At 40.6% G+C, this 24822-nt stretch overlaps 1 long non-coding RNA gene across 1 annotated transcript; it reads left to right on the top strand.

The window, feature by feature from the left end:
* LOC310701363 lies at nt 1-23750 on the top strand. Its single transcript, XR_014523026.1, has 3 exons — nt 1-105; nt 13639-13732; nt 23709-23750. It is a non-coding gene; the product is annotated as an uncharacterized lncRNA (long non-coding RNA).
* The last annotated feature ends 1072 nt before the right edge of the window (nt 23751-24822 follow it).

The raw sequence follows: 24822 nt of genomic DNA, 5'->3' as shown, positions 1-24822 counted from the left end.
ACTTAACGAAGCAGTGAATTGTCTGTCCTCAGCTCCACTACACAGGGTCTGGAAGAAGAAATGAAGAGCTCTACTCACCTAAGTACAAAATGGGTGCTTTTTAAGGTAAGCCAGGAAGCACTGATTATACAATTGCGGAAGGAGAATGGGCCCGAGATCAATTAATTAGCTATTTAATAACTTGGATGGATTAGCGCATGATGGTTTGGAGAAAAGTCCATTGGCCTCAGTTTATCGTTTTATCTGCTTCTGCTCAGGCTGCAAATGATTTTGCCATCTGTTTTCCTCTCTGTTGTCTTGCAGTCTACGAGATGTGCCCTTTGGCATTTTATTTTGGGTGGGGAGAAGAAAGTATCAACTCGATTTCTGCTTGTGTGTTGACGCTTGCTGCTAGTCATTGGCAGGAGTTCTTACTGGTTTATGCAACCACAGGGTGTTCAGACAAATGACTTCTGCTTAGCTTTCATTGTCCAAGAAAAATATTGCATACAATTTCCTATAAAATATAACTGGAGTTAACTGCAAAGTCTGGAATGGCTGCCTTGCTTCTATAGCTTGTTACAAGATTGATTCTCCTACTGATTGAAGATATGCTTTCATTCTTATGACATATGGATTTAAATGAGCAGGAAAATCTTGTTTTTATGTCTCATATTTTAAAAAAATGTAAGGAAGCATAATTTAAATACAACCATCTTGAGTTGTCCTTATTAGTGTTATAAGCTTCAAAATTAGTACTGAACTCTAATGGATTTTAGAACCTAATTTTGTGCAGCCATGGGTGTATAGAGCCATTGACTGAGAATGAAAGAGGCATGAGTAGTGTGTCATATATGGATCAAGGATTTTTAGCGCCCACTTTCTGTTCCAGATCCCCATGATCCCTGTGATGAACCCCTATATTCTTATTGAATGCAATAGCAGCATCTGAACTACCCTGGGATTATGCACCCCCTACAGTGAATCCTGAATAAATAGTTATGAGCTATTTTGCTTCTGTATATCTGTTAAACAAGATGAAAATTGAGAGGATAACGGGCATAATTACTGATCACTGTGCACATTCACCAGGCATCACAAAGAATGTGCAAATAATCATTCCACGAAGAGGGAATTGTGCACATTTACCAGTCAAGGTACACAATCCCCAACAGCCCTTGGGAAATGTGTATATCTCAGCTGAATTTTGTACAATCTCCAGCTGAAACAGACATCAAAATTATTACAAATTTATGAATATTATCCTAAATGACATGCACAAGAGGCAAATTATATTAAGATGTTTACACATTTCTACTCTGTGCTTTTTAGCTGTCTTGTAATTCCCATTCAGTCTTTGGGGATTTTCAAGGGCATACAATATTGATTTCTATTAAAATATTGTTGACCTATTTTCCTATTTAGATAATGAAGAACCATCATATGTTACACCATCTGAATATTTAACATTCAATAAAATGAATGATTGACAAAATCGGCCTTGCCATGAGCACTGATTCTGACAAGCCATAGTGTTGGTTTGACTATATGTTCCATTACTTTCTGTTATTAACAGGTTGTTTCCCTTCCCCTTTTCAAATGATCTCTAATATTTATTATTATTATTATTATTATTATTATTATTATTATTATTATTAAAAACTCCTCCTGTTAACATACAACTCATACATGGTACTTTCAGCAGTATTGAGCAATAATGTATTATTGCTGATGGTTGAGTAAACACACACACACACACTTAACATAGGATGTTATATTTCATGTATTAAAAGGAACCATTAGGCACTGCACTATTCCAGCACGAAGATAGAGCTGTCATATCTTCCAGGAACTGGTGATATCAGGGATCTGACTACAGGGCTGGAGAGCATCAGTGTAGAAAATAAACCCATTTTTTAAAGCATTTGGTTATTAATTGTTTTAAGGTTCTAATAATAACATTCCCCCCCCCCCCCCGGAACAATTTCAGCTAGACTTTGATACAGAGCTTGAAATACAGTGATATTCACATGAACACCCCGCTGGCAGCACATCCAGTGAGCATGATATTTCAACTGAGGGCATACAATTCCCATTAGAAATGTTGCAGTGAAAAATATACAAAATGGTCCATGATAAAATGCTTTGGTTTGTCTTAATATTTCAGTTGAGCAAGGCAGACAGGCAAAGTCAGCAAGGGAACCTGCTCCAACTGGACTGCTCCCCCCTTTGGCCAATTTTACGTTTTTATCATTTGTTTTAGTACTTTACAACTGCAAACCGCTTTGGCAGAAAGGCAGTATATAAATGTGATCAGTCAATCAATGGGAGTCTTTATGGCAACCTGACATTCCAAACAGACAATTCCTATGTATCTGTTGATGGGGTTCGTTTGGCTAATATTCTGCACTGCATGATTTTTTAGCAGCCAACTTGGTGGCAATTGCTGGGCTGGAAGGAGTTGGGCATGTGTAAGTGGGTCTTCTCAGTGGCAGCACCCTAACTGTGGCACTCTTGCCCAACTGCACATTGCCAATAAAGAGGATGAACTAGGACAATGATTTGCATATGTATCACCGCAATGCTTTAGAGGGTTTACAGAAAACAGAGTGGCCGTTGCTCCCCTTCTGAGTTTTCCGCTCTATTGTTACATTAGAAATAATGAGACATCTTAAGTCTTCATTTGTGCTGGGTGTCAGATGAAGCCAAAGAATATTCCTTTTAATCAGGAATCCTGCAGCTTTTTTTATTTACTTCCTTTATTCCAGAGCATGGTGATTTATTTAGAGACTATGGTAAGAGATAACATAGCATCAAAGTGTTCTCCCCCCCCCCCCAATCATCCAGCCAAGACGTTGCATGTTTTCTGTGGCGATATGAATCTTCAGTATTGGATCCATCAGCAACACCCACAGGGAAGAAGAGGTATTCGCGGAGGGTAGCAGAATATCTTACTGTATACTGTGAAAAGTGGCTAGAGACATTCCAGGTATTTACAGGTTGCCTCGGGCAGTAAAACCCTGGAGCCAGCCTCATCTCTCTGTTCTTACATAGCCAGGCTAGATATCTCAAGCTACAAAGATCACATATGGCGTGCAGAAGAACACAAAGCAAATAGGAACCATCCATCCTGCTTATAGTGAATAAAGGCTTTTAGACTGTCAGTTGTCAGAAGGCTCTGATAAACTGTCAGATTCTGCATTGTCAGCACAACTGCTCTTAAGAATCACTGAAATTACTGAAGATTGCCTGCCTATGCCATGCAGGAAACCAAATCCTTGCTTCGTCAAGCAAAGCAAGATTTACCCACCCCATCCCAAAACAAGTTATTAATTAGGTATTCTCTGCCACCTCACTATCGTCTACTTGTTGCAGTGCCCAAGGGCAAAAATTTCCCCAACAGAGCTTCACTTAACAATTTGTTTGTAGTAAAATGTGTATGCAAGGGAAGCATGTTGCATTGTGTGAGAAGCGTATTCTGTTCAGCGCATTGTGCGGACAGGATAGAAAAGGCCGAAAAATCAATGGCTGCAGTCGTGCTTTCATGCATCAAGTTATAATGTCTAAGCCAGGGGTCAGCAAACTTTTTCAGTAGGGGGCTAGTCCACTGTCCATCAGACCTTGTGGGGGGGGGTGGACTATATTTGAGGGGGGGGGATGAACGAAATTCCTATACCCTACAAATAGCCCAGAGATGCATTTTAAATAAAAGCACACATTCTACTCATGTAAAAACACCAGGCAGTCCCCACAAATAACCCAGAGATGCATTTAAAATAAAAGGACACATTCTATTAATGTAAAAACATGCTGATTCCATCCACGGGCCAGATTTAGAAGGCAATTGGGCTGCATCTGGCCTCCGGGCCTTAGTTTGCCTACCCATGGTCTAAGCTTTTAACTCTCAAATATGTGGCATTCTGGAAACAAGAGACCTCAAAGAGACAGATAAAACTTGCATTAGCAAAACAAACAAACAAAACAAAACAAAACAAAACAAAACAAAACAACCTCTCTCTCTCTCTCTCTCTCTCTCTCACACACACACACACACACACACACAATCTTACACACATGCTAGCTGGGATGAGGCTTTCATGTTTTCCAATTTTCTTTCTGCAAAGTTTCTATAAGGTTGTCTGGGCTTAGTGTCTCTAAGTCAAATGCTACAACACACATGAAGATGACTCAGAAGCCTCAATTAGTCCTAAATGCAGCAGCCAGATTACTGCCTGGAGTTCCCTTCAGATCTCATATAACCCCCGTTTTAAAACAGATGCACTGGTTTCTGGGTCCAGGCCCAGGTGCTCAAAACTTGAAATGACTCAGGCCCCAAATACCTCAAAGACTGCCTCCTTCCCCACAAACCTCTTTCAGGTGCCACCGCCTTCGGAATCTCAGAGGGTAGTGGGTCAGGAGAGGGCATTCTCTGAATTGTGGCAGTCCCTGAATTGTGAGCATCCCTCATTATGCAGCTTCTGGCAAATGCTTAAGATGCTCCTCCTTATCCTGGCTCTTGACTCTTAGGTGTATATTTTTTAGGACCCACCTTATTTAGGGAATTTGCTTTAAACTGTTTTTTGTTATTATGTTTTAATTGTTGTTACCTATCCCAGAACCTTAGGTTGAAGGGTGGGTCATTAATTGTAATAATAATACTAATAATAAGACTTACAAAACTTCATGAATTCTTTAGAATTAAAAAAAATGTATTAGAAGTGTCTGCTTGTGACGTAGTTTCCTTCACTGGCCCCTTCCATTGTGCAGTACTATTTCATAATAAACAAATGGAACAGTGCAGCTGTAGTAGCACATTCACTGCACCAGATCCACAGAATGTAAGCACTTCTGCTCTCCAGGAGTACTCTACAAGCTTCTTGCCCTCATTACTTATCTCAATGGATCAGCTCCATTCTGCTCCACCCAAGCTGGTTTTAGTTTGCTGGGCCTACAATCCATGGCAAATGAAGATATTCCCCATGGTCCTTCCATACCAAATGGTAACAAATCAAACAGAGCCCTATGCCATCTAAGCTGCACCAGCCTTTTGGCAGAAAAGTATCATTTTGTTCCGACCGCAGACTTGCTCAGACAGCTTGATAGAAGAGCTCATATTCAGAGGCAGCACTAACAGTCACTTCAGCTGAACCAGGGAATTGATGGGGAATGGAGTGGCATGCGGCAGAAACAAGGCTGCACACAAACCAGGCACTGAAAGCATGTTCAAAGCACTTGAGAGCTCCCAGATGATCCCGGGAACTATAGTTTAAGGATGATGTGAATTGTAGCTCTGAAAGGGTAAACTACAATTTCCAGGATTCATTGATGAAAGCAATTTGCTTTAAGTGCATGGTGTGTACAGAGCCCAGGACACAATACTGTAGCAAAAATACTGTAGCAAATATATTTGGACAGCAGCCCTACTATACAGTGGTACCTCAGGTTAAGTACTTAATTCGTTCCAGAGGTCCGTTCTTAACCTGAAACTGTTCTTAACCTGAAGCACCACTTTAGCTAATGGGGCCTCCTGCTGCTGCCGCGCCGCTGGAGAACGATTTCTGTTCTCATCCTGAAGCAAAGTTCTTAACCCGAGGTACTATTTCTGGGTTAGCAGAGTCTGTAACCTGAAGCGTATGTAACCCGAGGTACCACTGTACCAAATAATATTTATGAATAGTTGCTTCAATTTCAAACAGCTGATTATCTGGACCACGTTCATTCCTTTTCATTTATTCACATGACTAGATCTTTTTGTGTTCAGAATTGTTCTGGGAACAAAGTACAAATTCCACAATTGCACAGGAAATCATTCCCTTTAGCGACACATTTGCTTTGGTGCTCTTTATTTATTCATTGTCCCTTTAATGAATAATCATTTATTCAGGTAGAAGAAACGGTATTAAAGGCTACTGATTGACCATCCACAACATCGAATTTGTGCTATATTATTAAGTTCTGAAAGTAAACACTGTAATGCATTCATGATTGCTGCATTTAATAGCTTTGATGAAATCTACATAATACAGAAGCTCAAACGTTGTCCTCAGTACTTTTCTAAGCTGTATGGGATAGGGCAGCTTGCTCAGTTTTCCCAAAATGTGCCTTAACTATTATGGCTATGACAGCTAGTGAGCTGCTGTTGTTGTTAGAACCTCCAAAAAGAAAAAGAAAAGTTGCCTGACATTCCCAGGCTTAATGCATTTTTAAAATCCTTATAAGATAATTTTGTTCTGCGGGCCCCTTCACAACATGTCTCTTTTCTGCTGGTGGTTCTTCCTCTCCCTCCCCAATTGTTAACTTCTCTGCTTCCTCTCCCTCTTGAACTTTGCCTCTCACAATCTCATGGGCTCTTCATTTCTCTTCACTTGTTACATTCTTCCATGCATGAGGCCAGAATTCTGATGGTCAGGGGAGCTGAGCAGCTAAGTGGATATGATTTAAATCAAAATCAAATCAAATTGATTTAAATCACTAGTCAGTAAGACTTGATTTAAATCTCTTTTTTTAAAAACAGAAAGGCATTCCTGCTGGTATAATCTTAATATTTTCAACCAGATGAAGGTTTCATTTTTGGAATAATAAATTTTCAGAGTAGTTTTTACAGTTATATCAAAGATTACTGATAGACAGATAATTATGAAATTATTGTGAGGTTTAATAAGTTAACTGGTTATATTTGGACAACCTTTTTGCTGTACTTCATTGGAAAGAGAAAAATAATCATTTCCTCAATAACAATTTAAACAATTTATTTAACTAAAACAATAATATTATAGCATATGTATCCATGTTTGTTAACTGATGTGGTTAAACATTTTTAAAAAACAAACCCTTAGTCTGATTTTCAGCACACATGAAAAACTTAAAACAAATCCTTATTTCCTAATGGCCTTTGGACTATAATGTACCGTATTTTTCGCTCTATAAGATGCACCAGACCACAAGACGCACCTAGTTTTTGAGGAGGAAAATAAGAAAAAAAATATTCTGAATCTCAGAAGCCAGAACAGCAAGAGGGATCACTGCGCAGTGAAAGCAGCAATCCCTCTTGCTGTTCTGGCTTCTGGGATAGCTGCGCAGCCTGCATTCGCTCCATAAGACGCACACACATTTCCTCTTACTTTTTAGGACGGAAAAAGTGAGTCTTATAGAGCAAAAAACATGGTAACTTAAGTAGAAAACTGTTTTTGGAAAGATTTTTTTCCTTCAAAAGCATTTTATTTTAAAAATCCAATTTAAATTAAAAAACCGATTTAAATTTAAAAAATCCAATTAAATTTTTAAAAATCTGATTATTATTTTTTAAATCATCGATTTTTATCTACCCCACTGAGCAGTCACTACAGCCTGAACAGATATCAAATATTAAATAGAGCCCTCCCCTTTTGGGTGCTCAATTTCTTCATAACTTGGGGTTGCACCCAAATTAAAGAATCCTCCTTTTCTAGTTCATTGATGGACTTGTTTCGGCTACAAAGCTATCAGAGGGGAAGTGGGATTGCAGCTACTCTCCCCTTCCACAGCCTCCACTTGTCCATTGTTTCTGTATGCATAGAACTTACGCAGGCAATGTAAGCACATAATCTCCAAGTACACAAAATTGCTAACTCTGGGAATGTAAGGGATAAGGAAGAAGGCATGGGCCCACTTCTCCCTACCTAACATTATACAGCTTCAGGCCTAGAGAAAAGGGATTCCATGCTACCTGTCTAGCATTTGTGCAAAAAACCCCACAAAAGTTAGGTCCATGTTCCTATGTGATTACTTTCACATGAGTCGTAAACATTTCTACTCCTTTCCCTTTTTTAATTTATCCCTTAGTGGTGAAGCTTTTACTGAAATCTTTTTCTTGTGTGTGTCTGAAGCTCCAAGCCTTTGGACTTTATTGTGTCCCCTGTGTGGCTCCATGTCAGTATTACACTGTGAAAACATTCCCATTGATCCAATCCTTTGATTATCTGAGCGTTTCAGATGTCACATAGACTGTACAGATAAATGAATCTGTACTGTAAATGGCACAGACTTTATGTTAGCGCTGAATGATTTGAAGGCTGGCTTGATGAGTAAGATTTGTCTTTCTCCAGATCCAGAGACTGACTGTCTTAAAGTACTCAAAAAATCATAAAAAGATCTATTCCTGTTGATGTGCAGTATTTGGATTAGAAGCTACAATTATGATATAATGGGAAAAAACTGATTTTAATAAACGAAATACAGAATATTTGTCACTTAAGTGAAATGCTGAAGCTGCAAAGAGATAGAGGGAAATCAACTAAAAAGCAGGGATTCAAAGTAGTTTTCCATGCTTTAGGGTATGCTGCTAAAGGAATCCAGGGGTCTGGGTCCTGTCCGAAGCCTACGGAGGGGCTAGGGCCATACCATGACCAGGGGAACCCTGAGGTGCTCGGGTTGGTTCATGGCGGCCGGGCTGCCTCTTCAGGAGTTTACCCTTGCCTGACTTCCAGCAAAGCAGGCAGGAAGTCAGATATAGTCTTGCTTGCCAGTGCCTAAGCCAATAGCGCTCACATTCTGTAATCAATAAAGTTGTGGCCTAAATTCGCCCACCAACATTAACTTTAATCTTTGTGTCCTTGTGTCTTTATTTCTCAGGAGTGGGCTTGGGGGGCCTCGAAGCGCAACCAGGGGTATAGAATATTCAAAGTACTGTTTGTATCCTTTGAACAATTTTGTATACTTGACTAATTCTGTTTCATTTTTTATTATTTATTCCTTTTAGTTTTTTTCTTTTTATATTTTCAGTTTTTTGTATTTTGTATTTTTCAATATTTAGATGTAATGTTTTCATGCTTTTTCTGTAATTTTTAAAAATGCAATGAAGATTAAAAAAAGAAGAAGAAGCTACAATTATGCTGCTATTAAATGTCCAGCCAGGTGGTTCTCAGAACTATTTCTTTCTATCAAAGGTCTTTCCCCCACTCTAAACCCTCTCATATGAACATTGCAAATACAGTTCGCTGATCTTGTACCATACATTGCAAATACAGTTGCATCTTTCACTGATCTTGTACCATGCATTTTGCCACCCATTCATTGCTATTTTTCATCTAAAATGGGACAGGTTATGGATTGCGTTTCTGGGTCATGGAAATTTTTAATGGCTCGCGATAAACAGGCATGAACAAGTTTGAATTTTAGGGAAATACTTCAGCTACAGGGATTGAGGTGCATGTTAATTGGTTTCATTGCCAAGAAAAATTGCACTGCCAATCATTATTACTAACTAATGGAGGTTGGCATGACACTGTACTAAAATAAATGATTATTCTTGCTAACTACCAAATATTCTGTTTTGTGGTGCATTATGTAACAAGAGAGGCAAAGTGTAAAGGTACAGGGCGCAGAGTGACAGAGGAATTTAACAAACAGTCAAAAAAGATAAAGATGACAAATAATTAAAAGTGAGTGGATAATTGGAAATCACGACTGCAGAGCATCAGGCTTTTGTCAGCTGCCCCTTTTTTCTTTCATAACACTTAGCCCTCATAAATCTTTTCTCATTAATCATGACCACTTCTTTTTAAGCAGTGGGCACAGAACTTGACTCTATTTTTTCCTAGGCTCTGTGGTTTAACCCACAGCGCCACCCGTGTCCCATTTAATAGTTTACAGTACTGATAAAATATGGGTCAGGTGTTACTCTCCATTCAAAAATACAATTCACTCTATGGAGCTACACCCAAGCAACTGAATTTATCGTAGAAATTTTGAATTACTAAATAAAATGTCAGGCTTGGTCTCTCTAATATTCTATAAGTGATGGTTTTATCCAACATTGTCTATCAACAGTGTTTAGCCATCAGTTCCAAGTATAGCTGGTGTCTTTCCCCATCTGCTTATGGCAGCATGGTTGTTGGATACTACCCAGCTGTGATGTGCCTTGCAGTGCTGAACGAAGAAGTAGCATTGCCATGAGCAAAATAGCTGTTCCACTGGAGAAATATCACTGGGTTTAGTAAGCATATGTCACAGCTGTGAGCGGGTTTCTCAAAAAAGGAAATGGAAAAATAAGAAGGGGTGAATTTCCTCAGATGGCATCACTCCTTGTCAGTTAAAACAAGACCTCCCTTGTCCACCAGAAGTACTCCGGCTCACTCTCACTTGGAATAAGAAATCTTCCTGCAGCGACATCCACCATGGAAACAGCAAATGTATTCCAATTCGCCCCTCCCATATGATACATGTCAAACATGAGGTGCTGAATTTCAAGTAAAAACAAAGCAAAATCTGTGGTATGGAGATGGAGATGGATGGAGATGGTATATGAGATAAACACCCCAAAATAAGATAATTCCGGTCACAAAAATTAAGGACAGGTAAGCCTGAATCTTGTGACTTAAGACAATTTCAAGCAATAGACTTCATTTCCAAACAAACAGGGAACAGAAACAGCAGGGAAGAGGTTGTCTTCCTTTAATGATTAAATTAAGAGGTGGGGTGGTTTGCAGATGAAACAATGAAAAACCATTCCAAATATAAAAAGCAATGCAAACATTTAAGTTAAAAATCAGTTCCAGTACAGATGCAGACAGGTATAAAGGTTTTTAGGCTGGTTAACACTAGGTGTTGACAACAACTCTGTTTATTGCTACTCAGCAGGCACCCAAGAGAGCTGCACAGCAGTAGGGAGCCACCAACAAGGATGAGAGGCCTTATTTGATGGAGAAAGCAATACAGAGTGGAATACAAACATGATTAGCATGCTCTCCTTGTGGTCTAGTCTTCTGATTTATGACAGCCCTTCTCATGGAAAGAGCTACTGCTTGGGCTGGTTCATTAATGACAGCTGTAAGAATCATACTGCCTTATGCTGCAAAGCTAAGTAAACTGTTAGACTTATGTGAACTCTAAGTTAGGTGTGGGGAAACTGTGACCTTCTAGATGCTGCTAAACTACAACCCCATCTTTTCTGGTCATTGGCCATGCTTGCTAGGGCTGATAGAATATGCAGTTCAGCAACACCTGGTGGGCCAAATTTTCCCCGTTCTTGCTCTAAGACAATAAACTCTTAAGAAGCAACTATGCATAGCAGCCATATTTATATTCTTAATCACGAGACCAGTAAGCATGTTCAAAATAACTTCATATAGCAGGAGTGTGTAAGGGAACGTTTTTCTTTCTCATTTGATTTTGATCTTCCATTTCTTTCTAGAGTGATTATTGATTTTAGGATGTGCACTTGGTCTTTTTCATTCTGTGCTGCAAAGAATACACAGTTTGGGTCCTAGCATTATCTGTATCCCGAGACGGTTCACATCAGGCCGCCATAGCTTAATGCTTGCAGTCTTAATAAGGTGGACTTTTAAATTAAGGGCATTAGGTTGAACATGAATCTCCCATGGGCAAGTTGTTATTAGAAGAAATGGGATAATATCAGATATCCTTTGTACCGCTCACTTCCTACGAACTAAGCAATTATGAAAATATTGAATCAATATTCTATTACTTAACAGTATTATCATGAACTATATTTATATTCTTAATCATAGTTCCTTCAAAAGTGTGGTGATAAGCACTGCAAATGACTTCAGAACAACTTCATATATCTGAATGGCTTGGAAGGCTTCCAGAACACTGCAATCAGCCATGGCTGCTTGAAGAACTCCCAGTTTATCAGTCTTGCTTATCTGAAGCTCCCTAGGCCAGAATACTAAATTTATTTTTATTTCCTTGGGAAGATTTATACAACACTTAGTTTAATAAAACCCTCTAAGCAGTTTGCACAAACTATTTGTTATTAGGGGCTGCCAACCCTGCTGGCTTCGCTCACCAACCCCCCCCCCCAGCCATCAACCCCTTGGACAACCCCCTCCCCCGCACCAGTCCGACCCACATCCCTTTACACCTCACCCGTTCCATTTCTGTTTGGGTAATTTTACGTGTAAGCACAACTATTTGGGAGTAAGTTTATTAAGACCAATGAGATTTGCTTTCTAATGAGGCTAGTAAGAAAAGGGGTGTAAGGACCTCTTCATAATGCATTTTAAGGTGTAGATTTAAAAAAACAACAACTTAGGTGTGCCTCTAAAATGTAAAGAATAATTGTGGAAAAACAAGTGCATATACCTGTATTATACTGGTACCAAGAGAAGCCAGGTTGGCTGCAACTGCCTCAAGCACACTACAAATGCTACACTGTGGCAAACACTTGGATAAGTTTTTCCAGGCAGTTGTAGTGCAATAATTTATTTGATATTTGCATTGTGTTTATGTTACTATTTATGTTGTTTCAGTAAGATGTATCATATTATACATTTTTCTGTTAAAGAGGCCTGCCAAGCAAAATGTAAGCCATGATGATATAAAGTTTCTCATCTCCAGGGTTGGGTTTTCTCCAGGATAAATAAATACTAGAGGAAGTTCAATAAATACTCAGTAAGTGCAGCATGACATAAGGATAGGCTGACTTCCCTTGAGACTTGGTATCTGCTGTTGTACTTTCCAAACAATCGTTTGAAATTGCTATCATGCAAGTGGCCACATTTTGCACTACAGTGGTACCTTGGGTTAGATACGCTTCAAATTACATACGCTTCAGGTTACAGACTCCGCTAACCCAGAAATAGTACCTCGGGTTAAGAACTTGGCTTCAGGATGAGAACAGAAATCGCGTGGTGGCGGTGCAGCAGCAGCAGGAGGCCACATTAGGTAAAGTGGTGCTTCAGGTTAAGAACGGACCTCTGGAATGAATTAAGTACGTAACCAGAGGTACTACTGTACTTGTTTTCTGGACACTAGTGGCATTTAGCTGACACGGGTGCTTTTCAGATTTGATTCCAGTTAACCCTTCCCTCTCAGCTCTATTATTTCTTCATTATTTCTCTCACACACATGCAGGCTTTCTGTGAATGGCTCCTGAAAAAAATATGAAAGGATTTCCTCCCACTGTGTGACTCCCATGCCTGCTCAGATTGACTCAGAAGGGTGTCAGGAGAACCTCCAGAACAGCACATGGGGGTCAGAAAGGGGAGGTACGGTAATTCCATCAGGCACAGGAATTATCGCTCCATTTGTGCACATGGAACATACATTTACGCCCCCTAAAATACACGTCTGTGTTTTATGCACATCTTTTCACCAGAAAATCCACCACAAAAATCACAGAAGTGTGTAATCAGGTTGATAGTTGTGTTCCAATCCACATATACCCTAGGACTTGTGAATTATATTAGTTCACTTGAAAATATAAGCTGCATGAATTTCTCCTGCCTCCCTACCTCTGCCTCCAAACATATACCTATGAATGCTTTGATAAAGATCCTCTTTAATTAGTTCAGTCAGCTGAGACAGCCAATATAAATACAGAGATTTGCGATAGTCAGACAAGGAAGATCTTTAAAGCATAAATAGTGCATACAAAATGACTTATATCCACTCCTTCACCACCTGCATCCTCTGAGTGCACATTCATTTGTGTTGCATAAACTGTGACACAGAACATCTGCCTCTGGGGAAGAAAATCCCAACCGTGATATATGCCATTCTCTTTAACTATCTGCTCAGTAGGATGAAGTCTGATTATAAAGAGATTAACTAGGCTTAAGCAGACATACGAAAACAACCATGAGGGATCCAAAAACTTGTTCTCACTAGTGTGTGAAGTAGCCCTATCTGACTAAAGCTGTGTTCTTCTCTCCCCAGCATGCAACGGATATTCTTTCACACAGGATGCCTCAGAAGGTTGTGGGATTGCAAAGCCGAATTATTTCCCCGGTTCTCAGACCTGCTCTTTAAGGTGAGTGTTTTACTTTATTTATTTTGGTTTTATTGCACATACAGTTCAGCCTACTTAAAAGAAACATATGAGACAGACAATGACTTTAAATAGCAGGATATAGTTACCAGATTGTACTCCTGGTAGTTATTCCAATTGCTATTATCTGAGGGAAAATGCTGTGATAATTTAAGTGCAATAAAGTAATTCAAGAGAAGGCAGCACATCCAATACTTTATAGTGAGCAGAATCATGATGGAGTTTGCAGAGTGAATGTTAATTCAAGCACCTTATTGTACCTCTGGTTTTCGTTAAAAAAAATGATTGTGAGTTAGTTAAGGAACATGGCAAGCATTATAATAAGGTTTTGACTTGCTTATGGAACTGGAATGGGCCAATCCAATGGCATGATTCATTATTAATCAGTGTTTTAGATAACCTAGTTACCTAAAAGCCACATAAATAGTATTATGTTCTTGCCTATAAATTGATCCGTACAGTTTTGTGTGCTGCAGTCAATAAGCTACCATCTCTTAATTATGGCATAATTCTGGATAAAGAAGAAATCATTATCTGTTTACTGTGGACATTTCATACAATCAACATAGAGATTACTCTCCAACATACAAAAGGAGACCATCCAGACAAAAGAAAATATTCTGGTTTCCGGTACATACTCAATTCCATTTTGAAACCTATGGCATTTTGCAAAATGCACAGGCCACATCCAGTGATGTCTACCCACTTCTGCATTTGGGCTGCAGGTGGACTAGATGAAGGAGAAGCCCCATTGTAGCCTGCTTATGCTACACTGGACTTCACGCTGTAACTCTGGCTGGATTGTTTCCAGAAAATCCATGTTACAGGGGCTTAGCTGCCTCCACACCGTAGAATAGTAAATGGGATATTTGAATGACATCATGAACAAAGCACACACACCCCTTCTTATTTTTCCTATTGCTTATACCAGGCAGAGGCAAACTCTGCCCTCCAGATGTTTTGGGACTACAACTCCCATCATCCCTGACAACTGGTCCTGTTAGCTAGGGATAATGGGAGTTGTAGTCCCAAAACATCTGGAGGGCAGAGTTTGCCTATGCCTGCCTTATACACTTCCTCTCCACCTCTTGGCTTGGGGTAAATTTTAAGTGAGACGAGCTATCTCAAGGGGAAAGGGATAAGAAGGCCTTCAGTACCCTCACCCCAAAGATCCAATGAAAATTTTCCAATCCCCCACTTCAAGCTGAAGCCTTGGCAACATTTTATATCAGTAATTAAATTAGGGATAAAAGTTTGAAATCAGCTAATTGGGGACACAACTCCTCAAGGCAGAAATATATTTCTTTCAGTTGTGTAGCACCAACGGCAACAATGACACCTGCCTGTTCCACTCACAGATGGGTCAACATTGTTAGAAATACTTTCATTCCAGATATAGGCCAGACATTTGATATAATAGGGTTTTGGGGAAAACACATATAAGAAAAATCTGATATTGGCACATTTTTACCTCTAATGGCTGATGTAAATAATACCTCAAAGGGCAAACAGCTCTCCAGCATTCAGCAAGCGAAACAACGCATAGCTGCAATTAAGGGGTTTTATAAAAAGGTAAAGGGTAAAAGGACCCCTGACCATTAGGTCCAGTCGTGGCCGACTCTGGGGTTGCAGCACTCATCTCACTTTATTGGCCAAGGGAGCCGGCGTACAGCTTCCGGGTCATGTGGCCAGCATGACTAAGCCGCTTCTGGCGAACCAGAGCAGCGCACGGAAATGCCGTTTACTTTCCCACCAGAGTGGTACCTATTTATCTACTTGCACTTTGACATGCTTTCGAACTGCTAGGTTGGCAGGAGCCGGGACCGAACAACGGGAGCTCACCCCATCGCGGGTATTCGAACCGCCGACCTTCTGATCGGCAAGTCCTAGGCTCTGTGGTTTAACCCACAGCGCCACCCTTCCCCTTTACAGGTCTGAGTTATCCTTAGACTGAGAGAGAAGACATCTACAGCTGTAGATGCAATTTACTTCGAACTAGTCACACATGAGACTGAGGGCTGCTCCGGATGACCTGCTTATTCAGCATTCATCCTGCTTTGCTAGCACAAAATTTACACAGTGATTAGATGATATCCATACACTCTGATTTGTTTACTGGGCAGTTATGTGACAATGAGCATTCATCTCGCATTCGTCCCGATTTGCTTGAGGGGTATTTACTTGCCTTCCTCTCAATCATTCCTGCATCTCATACTTTTCAACACCTTTCCCCATCACTTTCCAAACCACAAAACATTTTATTTTATTTTTATTTTGCGTATTTTTAAATAGGCAAACCTAAAGTTCTGGAAGGCACCTGAATCCCATCTCCCAAAATACTGACAGACTGGTGATCCCCTGAAAGAGAGGGCTCGCCTTTCACACACTTTAAGAACCTTTATATTAGAAGAGAGTATTTTTGCGATAGCTAGGAAAGCTATCAAAACTCTGCGAGCAGAACATAAGAAGTGAATCATTTACAAGTATCTTCAAAACCAGGAAGATTCTGAAATTGTAACACCTCAGGTTGTGATCTTAACAGAAACCACACATTCTTTAGCTAGCTATAGTTTGAGTAGGAGGCCTCATAAGGTAACCTTGTGCACTGCAGGGAATAGTTGCTGCTGAAAGGCTCTGCCATCTGTGTCAGTTCTGTGGTAATTCCCTTGCACACCACTTTTAGCAGATGCTACCTTTTGAATAAGATATAAATTGAAGCCCTGACCAGGCGTAATCTCTAGAATCCCCTTTGGTGTTTGTTGCAGCAGGTATAAGATTATTCTTGCAGTCTGTGCCGTGATAAAAAGAAGTATAATTTGGGCCATCAATATTCACTTCAAACTGCCCCCAATTTAAACCTTACATGTACAGTGGTACCTCAGGTTAAGAACTTAATTCATTCTAGAGGTCCGTTCTTAACGTGAAACTGTTCTTAACCTGAGGTACCACTTTAGCTAATGGGGCCTCTCACTGCTGCTGCACTACTGGCATGCGATTTCTGTTCTCATCCTGAGGTAAAGTTCTTAACCCAAGGTACTACTTCCGGGTTAGCAGAGTCTGCAACCTCTAGTGTCTGTAACCTGAGGTACCACTGTATAGGGCTTCCTTTCATATTTCCCAGTGGACTGTAGTTGCATCACTGATTTTAGAAGGAAAATTCACCAATATAGTACAGGAGAATCGCCGCAGTAAACTTGCCTCTGCACTTAATCCATCAATAATGTAGTAAGAAGGAACAGTCATATTGTAGCATTATTAAGGGGAGTGCAACCACTCCCCCACCACTTATAAATTTGTCAGAAATTTCACACAGAGAGAACAGAAAAATGGTCATATTTTGTTCGTGTTATATGTGTGTATGTATAAAGGAGAATTCCTGGATGCCAAGAACAAAGTCTGGGGCAAGTACTCTTTGGTAACAGAACCCCAGCATAGATTTAAAGTCACAAAATATGCAGCAAAGTATGGAAATATTGGCTGTTAGATCTTTAAAATATGTGCCCCTCCAAGTGAGTTGCAAAAATGTCCCCTTAAAAGGTTTCCTTCAAAGTTTCCCAGTTCCCTCAGCATGGGAAAAAGACCACGTGTTTGGCAAATAAAAGAATGGTTTACTTACAAACGCTTCAAAGGTCAGGTTCACGTCCTTCGGAAAAGTTGCACGGGCAGTAGAACTTGGCTTAGTTACAAAGTGGTGAAAGTTCCTAAATTATTGCTGTAAGAACTCAAGAATTGCTGATGAGAGCCAAGCAGCTTAAACCTCCTCACACAGCTGAGCTTCTCAGGTGGACAGGAGTGCAACAATAAGCTTGATTACCCATTTCCTCTTAAGGTAAGGGGAGTGACATAGCTAAGCCTAGCTGAACAGCTTGCTCTATGGTATTAACTCCTTCATGCATAAATTAGATTTAAGCATGTTTGTTATATGAGGCTGCTAATCCCACACCCCCCCCAAATGTGTGTGTAGAGGTGGGTTCAACAGATTCAACAGACCATGCAAAAGGCAGGCTCCTCAACTTGCAGTCAAAGTCGGTCTTTTTCTACCTGGCCTGGAAGGGCAGGGCCCTGACTGACTCCAGCTGCAGCTGCTAAAGAGGCCAGAGGCCCTCTTGGCTGTGAATCCTGGAAGACATGCTCCCTGCCTTGCAGGCCTTTCACCACAATTTGTAGAAATTGTTCAGTTTTGTTGCGTACTTTTAATGTTTTATTTATTGTTTATGACTTCTTTTGTTTGTAATTATATAAGATGCCTTGAGCGTGGTTTTAACTATGCTAAGGTGAAATTCCTATAAAATTATGTATGTATGTATCTATGAGTTTGGGGACTGACACTGCATTCCTGTACCCCAACGCCATAGAATTAATCTGTGGTACAGAACAACAACAACAACAACAATTTATTATTTATACCCCACCCAAAAACATGTTGTTCTCTGAAAGGGACTAAGTTGTTGGTTACTGGGGAGAAATGACACGGTTCTCCTCAGGAGACTTACCGGTAATTCTGTAACAAAGACAGATGCATGGGACTGTATATTGGTCAGTCAAGAGAACAAGGGAACAACCAGGGTTATTTAGAAAAGGCTTTGCTACTATAGCAGTGTGATTGCCACTAGCAGCACGCAACGTTGTGCACATAGACACATACAATCATTTTTTGTTTGTCAAGTGGCATCTTTGTGGTTCAACTGCTGATCGTGTCATTGAAAGAAACAATTTTGCTGGCGCAGTTAAAACTGGATCACAGTTTGGGGCATTTTGCAACAGGCATCAGTGGACAGTGAATCAAATCCTAGGTCCCATAAGCAAACATTCCTGTCATGTGGGTAAAATGCCAATAAGGAAGAAAACCCTTCACCATACCATCTTACTGATCCCAGAAATATATATATGGATTTCATGTCACCTGCTTCATTGAGTCAGGCAGATTACAGAGCAGCCCAGGTTGAAAATCCTGTCCTCACCTTCCCCTGCCAATCTATTTGCTATAGCTACACTTCAAACAAAAACAACACAGGCTGCCTCAATTCTAGAATATCATTTCAGAGTAAAATACAGGTGACAACCAATGCCACACAGCACACTGTTGGAAGTGTATCTTTGGTGTGAGTGTGTGTGCACCACCCTAGCATTTGGCTTAAAGGCTTGAAAAATATCAGCAACCTTCTACATTGCAAGGTTATTGCAGTGGTGGCCAAACTTAGTCCCCCAGCTGTTTTGGGACTACAACTCCCATCATCCCTAGCTAACAGGACCACTGGTCAGGGATGATGGGAATTGTAGTCCCAAAACAGCTGGAGGGCCAAGTTTGGTCATGTATCCGTTGCCAGCACAGCCCTCCAACCTGCAACTGGGCTCTAACACTGAACTAGATACAGTCATACCTCATGTTACATTTGCTTCAGGTTGTGTTTTCAGGTTGTGTCCCACGGCGACCCGGAAGTACTGGAAAGGGTTACTTCCGGGTTTCGCCGCATGTGCAGACACATAAAATGATGTCACATGCATTCACAGAAGCATCGAGTCGTGACCCGCACAGAGGCGGGTTGCATTCCTTTCAGGTTGCAAACAGGGCTCTGGAACGGATCCCATTCGCAACCAGAGGTACCACTGTATAGCTTCCAGCTGAGAGCCCCATCAAACATAGCTACCAGCTGCCATTGCTGAGGCCATAAGAGGGAGAGGAAGGCTCATTCTTGCACCCCTCTAATGTGCCTGGATAGATACCGCTGCAGCTCAGAGCCACTGCTATGTTTATGGAGACAACTTGTCTTGTATTTGTATGAATCTAATTATTTTTTTATATAAGCTGCCTTGTGGTGTGGAGGGTACTTTGCCCTGGAAGGTTGTTTGTAAGTACTAAGAATGAATGTGATGGATGAAAAATCAAACACACCCACACCCATAGGTTTGTTGTATTCTGCTCTCTCAACCCAACTTTCAATACAGGGATAAAAGCAGCGGATACCACTGCAGGGTTGTTGTAAGCTGTTCAGGGTCTGATCTTGTATTCAGAGCTGAGCTGTCGTAAGCCAGCACTTTCCAAATCACAGTTGCTTGAAACCTTCAATGTGGAGAACCCACTGCATCTGCTTTGGGATTTACATTCAAATGGAATATTTTAAAAAACGTTTCACACTAGATAAGAAGTGAGAAAGTGCATGGATTCTCTTTGCTGCTATTTGGGGTTGGGGTGCAGAGGTTAAACACACTGGTGCCCAATTCTACCTACATTGCATTGCTTCATGGATTTTTTTCCAGCTTCTGAGTGTGATCCAGGAAGTGACTTATCTGGGCAATGATACTGTTCTGTCTGTACCCTTTTAATCTCTATGCGTTTCTTCCTGCTTCCTTCTTTTCCACCTACTTCATTCCATGTGTTGTCAGCCCCCTCCTCAAATCAACATTCTGAATCGTTATGGGGCAGGTTTGCAGGGCTTCCCAACCTAGGCTTCGCCCATAATTACATTGTATTTTTGAAACCCTTGGGGTTCTCCCCAGTTTCCCCCCACTTCTCTCTTGCGTGTGGGTGCTGCCATTGTAATTGCATATATGAAGGCACTCTCCTCTAGTCTGGGAAAAATGGGTCCAAAATTGAATCACTATTTTATCACAGAAACCTTGCTTCCAAATGTAAGAACCATATCCTCATTTCATCTAAGCGTGCCAGCTGGATACTCTAGCTATCTATTTTCTGCTTTACAATTTTCAAGAATCGCTCCTGAAGCAGGTGAACTTTTCTAAATGTCAGCTGAAGGTCCACTGAATCCCCAGTTCACTTTCTTCAAAGCTAATATATGTACATGTTATCTTGACCTGATCTTCTTTCTAAATGCATCTTGCCATTTCACAGCAAAGTCTCTTGTTCTCTATAATTCTCTGCAGCTCCATTGTTTCTAGGTCATCTTCTGTTGTCTGTTGAAAGCTGACCCTTGACTTAGCCAGAAGCCTAGCAGCAGTATAAAATAAGTATTCCTATAGACTGTGCTCTTTAAAAAGCCACAAACTAAGATGTTCTCTGTGTTCACTGTCAGGTTCTATAATACATATTTGACAAGTACCCTAATTATGCAGCCTTTAGAACACTTGCAACCATGTCGTTGCATACCGCCCAATAAAATCCTGTTAAGATTTTATCACCTAAAACAGGGAAAGAGAGGGAAGGGGCAGGCAGACACTAAAAAATAGATAAAGGCATCCCAGTATTTAACTGATTCATCCACTTTTAGGTCAAGTTTATTTCAGTGGGAGAAACTTAAGCAACATACTGTTATAAATTGTGGGTGCTAGATTTCCCTGCTAAATTCCTGGAGAGTTAAACTGGAAATCAGACTCTTAATAGTTGGTCTCAGCTTCCTGTGTTCAGGTGATCGCCTGAGCCATTAAAAGAGAACAAAGACAGGGGGATGGGACATAAGCAAAGACAGTGTGCCAGCTGGCAAATGGTGGGAGCTGTACCCTGAAATCTAAATCAGCACAGAGTAGAATTTAGGATTGCTGTTGGGGATGATATAGGATGGACAAAAAGTGGCATTCAGTTAAATGCCGCAAGCTACACAGAGTAGGAGCTATGGCTGGGGTCTATTTAGATCCAAGGCTACAGCTATGGAAGAAGCAAGATTCTTTTGAAGTGTAATGATGGGAGGCCCTCCATCACTGGCTCAGATTGTATATATGTGTAAATAAACCATGTATCATAAAGACACCACAGTCTCCGCTGTGCCTTATTTTCCAGAAGGAAACATAGACCTTGGGTAAAGGTAAAGTACCCCTGGACAGTTATGTCCAGGCAAACTGGACTATGGCGCTCATCTAGCTTCAGGCCAAGGGAGCTGCCGTTTGTCCACAGACAACTTTCTTGGTCATGTGGGCAGCATGACTAAACCACTTCTGGCGCAATGGGACACCGTGGCGAGTGCCAGAGCACAAGGGTGCTTGGAAGCCCTGGAATCTTGCACCGCTCAGAGACTGGGGTGGCATGCAACAATACTTAATTCTCCCACTAGAAGTGACGTTGTGATGGGAAAATGCTTAACTATTTATCCATAGGGCTTTCTTGGTGGCTTGAAGTATAACGTGAGGCTCTTTTATACCAAAATGTCAGTGACAATATTAAACCTATCCTCCAATTTCTCACATGCTTTCTGCTTCAGAGTACTTCAGAATTTTAGTGGAGCACAGGGCTCAGTTTACCTTACAATTGTGAGGTAGCCAAGGACGGATAAGGGGGTTGAATCTCTTTGGCTCCCCATACCCTTTAATTCAAGAATTGGATTTCAGACTACTATCAGTGCAATCCTATACAGTACATGTCTGTTCAAAAGTAAGCTGCTTTACTCCCAGGTGTAGGGTGTGTGTGTGTAGGATTGCAGCCTGCAGGGTTTTTCGACATGTACTAAAGCTACGGCGCTTACTGCTATATTGCTATGTTCTCTGAGGACCCTCATCAGCATTTTAACCAGCTGATAGAAGAGTTCTGCCAAAGAAACCTTTTGCAATCAATATTTCATAGGAAACTCTGAATTCTCATTGAGCCCAAATTGCATATCTCAAACAGCCTGAGTTTCTGAGAGCACCAGCAAGGCAATCTGTTCTTATTGCTACACAGTGAATATGTCATTTTATGCATAGTAGTAATTTTGTGCAGAAAGCTTACCTGATGTCCCAGTTTGTCCCAAGTACTAAAAAAAGAGAAGAAGGTATGGTCACAATATCTTTTTATTCCATCTAAACACCTGAGAAATCTCACCATCCTTTAATATAAAACGGAAAGGGTACCCAACTACTAGAAAGAAGAACTTTTATAAAAGAAATGATGTGGAATAGTAAGAAAAGAAAGGCATATTCCTTGAGTTAAAAATAAATAAATATTTCTGCAAAAGCATGCAATCATATTTGGTCCCTAAAGCAGCTATTTCTTATATGTTCTTTCTCTGTCACTCCTTTCTCTGTTTCAAGTATTCTAGTGTGGTAATTCTCAGTTGGGCTGCCATAGAATAGAATATAGCCCAGTACGATGCTGAAGCAGCCTTTTTTTGAGGGGGGGATTTAATATATTCATAACAGGTTAGGCTTAGCATATATATAATACACACACACACACACACACACATCATGAGTATTAATTACTCATTAGTCACCTGGAATCTCTTTATTTGAAATGTTAACCTGCCATTTCCCCCATTGCAAGGAGTGAGATTACAGGGAACCAAGCAGAGGGCCTTCTTGGTAGTTGTGCCTGCCCTGTGGAACACTTCCCCGTCAGATGTCAAGGAAACTACAGTGGACGCTCGGGTTGCGAATGTGATCCGTGCGGGAGGCACGTTTGCAACCCGCAGCGTTCGCAACCCGCAGTGCAACATTTGCACACGCACAAGTTGCGATTCAGTGGTTCTGCACACGCGTGAGTGCCGAAACCTAGAAGTAACCTGTTACGGTACTTCCGGGTTCGGCGCGGTGCGCAACCCGAAGCATCTATAACCCGAGGTATGACTGTATCTGACTTCTAGAAGACGTCTGAAGGCAGCCCTGTATAGGGAAGTTCTTTATGTATCTGATGTTTTACTGTGGTTTTGTAATTTGTTGAAAGCTTCCCAGAGTGACGGGGGCACCCAATCTGATGGGCGGCAGATAAATAATAAATCATTATTGCTATTATTATAAGAATCTGGCCAAAGAACAACCCCCCCCCAACACAGAGAGAGAGACTAGAAGCTGCTGCCCCGCTCAATTGCCTGTCAATGCTGCCTACCTCCCACTCCTTGCCAACTTCTCCAAGCCTCTCCTGTTACATTTCACTCCAAAACCCCATCCCTTCCCAGCTCCTTTAAGCCCCACCATGTTTCCACAGTTCATTTGTGTCCCTCCAGTCCTGCTTTATTCAACCCGCTGATGTTTTGAACTGCCATTTTAAAACCTGCCTTCTCTTGTGCTCCCCTCCCCATCCCCGACTTCTTTCAAGTCCGGGACTGTGATGCAGCACCACAAACCCTCAAATCGGAACTGCACGTTGAAAACCGTAAATTTGTATGTATATGAGAATGTGTGTTTATGTGTTTACTGTGATCGACAAAACAGTAGGTGTTGTTGTTTTTTAATGTGGAAAAAGGTTAGAGCTCTTGTCATCATCAGCTGCTCTGATAAAGATTAAATGATGCCATTTCCAAGGCAGCAGTGATAAAGCTTTGAGGATGGAATGCTTTCAGAAGGGCTTTATTCACTGAAGTCAAGCATTGCTCTAGGTTGAGACTAAGGACATATTAACAATGCATGTCTTCAACCTGCCACCTTGGAAACGGCATCATTCTCCTTTTATCAGAGAAGCTGATGAAGGCAGAAACCAAAACATTTTGAAACATTTAAAGAAATGCTTTGTTTTATTAATCAGAAGAACATAGAGATTATTTTAATGCAAGATCCTGAGTGATTGTGTGTGAAGTACTGTTTGATGCTTTTAATCTATCATCTATCTATCTATCTATCTATCTATCTATCTATCTATCTATCTATCATCTATCTATCTATCTATCTATCTATCATCATCATCATTATCTATCTATCTATCTATCTATCTATCTATCTATCTATCATCTATCACATTCCACCCAACAATGTGAAAAACTGGAGCACGGTCCAGCCTGTGAGAACAGAACTGTAATACCCACCCTAGTAGGAAGCAGTCAACACAAGAAGGATTATGCAAAAGCTGTAACTGACAACTACCGTATTTTTTGCACCATAACACTCACTTTTTTCCTCCTAAAAAGTAAGGGGAAATGTCTGTGCGTGTTATGGAGGATATGCCTACGGGTGGCATGCCTACAGATTTTCCTCCTCTAAAAACTATGTGCGTGTTATGGTCTGGTGCGTGTTATAGAGCGAAAAATACGGTAATTATTGGCCTGTCTACTTTTAAAAAGTAAGTACAGTTTAACACACAGCTTTTTCAGGAATTTGTATCTTATATTTTCTAATAGTAAATCTTTTGAAATATATTAATAAACCAACCCAAAGTGCACATTATTCAAAAATTGTATATGTTTAACTCCTAGCATTTGATACTGAATAAATATTCT

The sequence above is a fragment of the Podarcis liolepis genome, assembly GCF_965112155.1.
Source record: "Podarcis liolepis genome assembly, chromosome: 1".
Taxonomy (NCBI): Eukaryota; Metazoa; Chordata; class Lepidosauria; order Squamata; family Lacertidae; genus Podarcis; species Podarcis liolepis.
This window is presented reverse-complemented; position numbering and strand designations above follow the sequence as displayed.